The sequence below is a fragment of the Montipora foliosa genome, unplaced genomic scaffold (assembly GCF_036669935.1).
Source record: "Montipora foliosa isolate CH-2021 unplaced genomic scaffold, ASM3666993v2 scaffold_411, whole genome shotgun sequence".
Taxonomy (NCBI): Eukaryota; Metazoa; Cnidaria; class Anthozoa; order Scleractinia; family Acroporidae; genus Montipora; species Montipora foliosa.
The window spans coordinates 549,609-554,608 of record NW_027179714.1 but is presented as its reverse complement, the minus strand read 5'-3'; positions in this window follow the sequence as shown (position 1 = coordinate 554,608).

Sequence of the window (5,000 nt, the reverse complement as noted above, 5' to 3'; positions counted from 1 at the left end):
AAGAGAATTGAGAATCTATAGGGGCACACTAGTCACCACTGGCCATTTCCATTTTAGCAGGAAGCTTTTGACAGAGATAAAGAAATGTTTATAATTGAAGTTCTTTGTGATTTTCAATGGCAAGTTTGCAAGACTGAATCTTTCTTCTGGTCTCTGAGGAATAACGTTGATACCGGCAATACCATAATGATTATTTTATTTAATGCCACTGCAGCTTGATGATTACAGGGATTGCCATTGCTTCCCATAGGGCAGCTACATATTCCACTTCTGCAGTCTACTTCATAACTTACTTCTTAAGCAGTTCTGCTTGAAACGACGTTGGTTACTTGTAGTGGTCTTCCCTTCATACAGTGATCAACTTGGTGAAGCTCTTCATTTCCTCGACTTTACAACAAGGATTTGGATGATAGTGACATTGAAAGTTAAGAGGAGAATTTACAACAGTCAGAAGTAGTTTGTTTGATAATGTCAAGCTGGACTGTAGAAGCTGTTGCACCAAAACACTAGGGAGCCAGATAAAGATTTTCCAAATGCAAGGGCAAGCAATTTTCTTTGAAAATACATTTGAAGGTCTTCTGTGATAAACTTGAAGAGTTCAATGAAATTGTAGGCCCTCTTTCGTGAATGTAAAACCACACTCTTAAATATGTTGATTATGGATTCAGTGCATGTGTACATGTAATTGTCAGAGTTATTTCCTCTGGTGATTAGATTTTTGCAATGGCAAAGAGCCCACTCTTGCTGCCCTTTTAAAGATCTTTTTTCATACTCTTGGTAACAATTGGGATATTTTGCAGTAACCATATCAGTTGCATTGTAATATAGATTCTGCTGCTGCTTGGAGGAGTTCTTACAATTTTTTGAAAATGTTCCATCAGTTGTTGATGATCATTTCTATTAATGTTGTTGCTGGAGTTATATAGCCAATGCCAGATAGTTTGCAGGAAATGGAAAGTACTGAGAGCAGTATTCTTACTTCTTTCCAGGTGTCTTAAAGATCCCCTCTTTGTCCAGAGTCATATCAGTCATAAAAATATCTGGACCTGTTTTTGGTCCTCTGCCACCAAAGACATGTAAAGGTAACATATTTTGTACTTTTTCAAGGCATTGCCTTATGACATGCTGTGCTTGCCTAGTTGTAATCCACACACCTTAGCATTTGTAGTGGCAGAGCACCAGCAGGGTGATGTGTGCACGTGAAATACACAGGGTTATTGTGTGGGCTTTGCTCACACTAAGTTGTTATCCACAGTATTTGTCGGTATATGAGTCTGAATTGTCATGTGATCCTCAAGACTTTGCGGAGGCTTGGGTGCTAGTGCATGGATAGTAGTGGTGGCCATTTTGTTGCCTTTCTGTTTGCTGTGATTTGTGTCCATGTTGTGCTGCTTTTGAGAAAATGTTGCTTTGTTTCCCCAGCTTTGAGACATCAACTAAAGGAAAGTGGTCTTTCATTTTTGGCGGGTACTGAATGTGGACATTTTGAATTTGTTTGGAAAATCTGGCTTTGTACTTTCCTAAAACGAAAACGATTGCAATCTCATTTCTATCATTATCTTTGGCAGCTGTTGATAGAGGGGAGTTATTTTGCTCATACAAGCAAACATTTATCGTCCTGAAGATTAAATGCCGATTACACCACCTAATTGGAGTCGTTTTAGTTTTCTCGCAAGGCAACATTTGTACGCTCTAATTGTGCGCGTTCAACAACAAAATCTCAGAGTGTCTGATAAATGTTACAGACTAAATAATTATATTGTTTTTTGTGCGTGCACTGAACTTGGTCTGTTGAGAGAATTTTTATTAATTTGGACTAAGTGCTATTCTGCTGGCTTTTCTCTGTCATATTCAAGATTCATTCCCTGTCATATTCAACATCAACAAGTTGTTCAGGCACAGTGTTCATTGGATGAGCCTGCCTTTGTAACTGTTTTTTTTGTCTTGTATTTTTTTTTTTTTTAGCAGCCTCTTGTTTTTTTTTTTTTTTTTTTTGTCAGCTTTTTTCGTTTGCACTGGCATAATTATATACCATCTTGTAAATTAAACCAACGTTTTGTAAGAAGAAGTCTTCTGTAATTTCAGTTGTTGTTTTTCATTATTCTCTTGTCCACCCACTCTTGGTTTCAAAGATGGCTGTTTGTACTGATGATGACTTTATCTTTGACTTGTGTCTTGATATTGAAGTTGGTTGTACATGTACTTTAATTTTGGCCCTGCTGTTCTGTAGAATAAGCAGTGTAAGCCTATTGCTATCTTTTCCAAAGATCACAAAAGCTGTCGCAAGGGCTGCGACTGATGGTTGTCCTCTTGATTTTGAAATGAAGTTTCTGTAAATTTCCAAACATTTCTTATAGCATGCCCAAAAATTCTTATCAGATGTTCTAAGCTTCAGTTGGATGTCATCGCTTATTTGTCAGTGAAGTCTTTTTACTCTCTAATTCAAACTCATTATCAATCTTGGGAGTCCCTTTGAGGTGAGTGGATGCTACATTGTGCCTCGTCTGGTGTTTTACACAAAGAGAATTGACATCTATAGGGCACACTGGTCACCACTGGCCATTTCCATTTTAGCAGGAAGCTTTTGACAGAGATAAAGAAATTTTTATGATTTTCAATGGTGAATTTGCAAGGCTGAATCTTTCTTCTGGTCTCTGAGGAATAAAGTTGGTACCGGCAATACCATAATGATTATTTTATTTAGTGCCACTGCAGCTTGATGAGCACAGGGATTGCCATTGCTTCCCATAGGGCAGCTACATATTCCACTTCTGCAATCTACCTCATACAGCTGTAGCTTACTTCTTAATAATTATTGGTTACTTGTAGTGGTCTTCTCTTCATACAGCGATCAGCTTGGTGAAGCTCTTCATTTCCTCGACTTTACAACAAGGATTTGGATGATAGTGACATTGAAAGTGAAGAGGAGAATTTACAACAGTCAGAAGTAGTTTGTTTGATACTGTGGAGCTGGACTGTAGAAGCTGTTGCACCAAAACACTAGGGAGCCAGATAAAGATTTTCCAAATGCAAGGGCAAGCAATTTTCTTTGAAAATACATTTGAAGGTCTTCTGTGATAAACTGGAAGAGTTCAATGAAATTGTAGGCCCTCATTCGTTGTAAAACCACACTCTTAAATACATGTATGTTGATCATGGATTCAGTGTAATTGTCAGAGTTATTTCCTCTGGTGATTAGATTTTTGCAATGGCAAAGAGCCCACTCTTGCTGCCCTTTTAAAGATCTTTTTTCATACTCTTGGTAACAATTGGGATATTTTGCAGTAACCATATCAGTTGCATTGTAATATAGATTCTGCTGCTGCTTGGAGGAGTTCTTACAAGTTTTGAAAATGTCCCATTAGTTGTTGATGATCATCTCTATTTATGTTGTTACTGGAGTTATATAGCCAACGCCAGATAGTTTGCAGGAAGTGGAAAGTACATATTTTGTACTTTTTCAAGGCATTGCTTTATGGCATGCTGTGATTTCCCAGATGTAATCCACACACCTACATTTGTAGTGGCAGAGGTGATGTGTGCACGTGAAATACACAGGGTTATTGTGTGGGCTTTGCTCACACTAAGTTGTCATCCACAGCATTTGTCGGTATATGAGTCTGAATTGTCATGTGATCCTCAAGACTTTGCAGAGGCTTGGGTGCTAGTGCATGGATAGTAGTGGTGGCCATCTTGTTGCCTTTCTGTTTGCTGTGATTTGTGTCCACGATGTGCTGCTTTTGAGAAAATTTTGCTTTGTTTTCCCCAGCTTTGAGACACCAACTAAAGGAAAGTGGTCTTCCATTTTTGGCGGGTACTGAATGTGGACATTTTGAACTTGTTTGGATTTATCGAAAATCTGGCTCTGTACTTTCCTAAAACGAGAACGATTGCAATCTCATTTCTTTCAGGGATCCAGGTGGAAATCTTATTAAGATCTTAGTAAGATTCTTAATAAGATCCTTACTAAGATCTTATCTTACTTCTTATTTAAGATTCTTACAAGATTCTTACAAGATTCTTACAAGATTCTTACAAGATTCTTACGAGATCTTACAAGATCTTACCAAGAACTTACCAAGATCTTTCAAAGATCTTACAAAGATCTTACCAAGGTCTTACCAGATCTTACCAAGATTTCACCAAGATCTTACCAAGGTCTTACCAGATCTTACCAAGATCTTACCAAGATCTTACAAGATCTTACTAAGATTCTTGTAAGATCTTACCAGATCTTACCAAGTTTCTTGTAAGATCTTACAAGATCTTACCAATATTTTTGTTAGATCTCACAGGATCTTACCACGATTCTTGTAAGATCTTACAAGACCTTACCAAGATTCTCACAAGATCTTAATATGAGATCTTATCAAGATGTTTCTCATATTCTGCTAAAAAACACTACCAAAATAGAAAAAACTTTAGAATAACATTTTATTAAAACAGAAATCCTATTTTTATTACAAAGCAATGAACTATTTATACAACTTTGAAACTGAAAACAAGGACACTACTACATTGTTCCCGAGTAAAATTAAAGCGTGATGCACCTCTTGGCAACATAATCATGGTATTCCAAATTTTGATTAATGGAAAAAAAATACCACTTATTTTACTAAAAAATATGAAGGTAAGATAAAATATTATTTGAAAGAGACTACTTCAAATGCATAATTCAAAAAGCTGCCACATATTATTGTTACCCTTGTAGAACCAGACACTACGTGTAATCTAGTATGTAAATCCTATGTAACAACCATACACGTATGTAAATGGTGTTATGATACACATTATGTAACTTCGATATAGAGGTCTTATTCAAAAGCTATTTTATACATATGCCTTATCTGTATATTTTGAAAGGAAATGCTATGTTTTAGCTAGTCAAATGGAACCTTTACATAGCATATGTAAAGGCTATGTTATGGGACGGTTTTTTGTGTCCAAAAATAAAAATAGTTTCAACACAGTTTCTACATAGATTCGAAACAGAAAATACA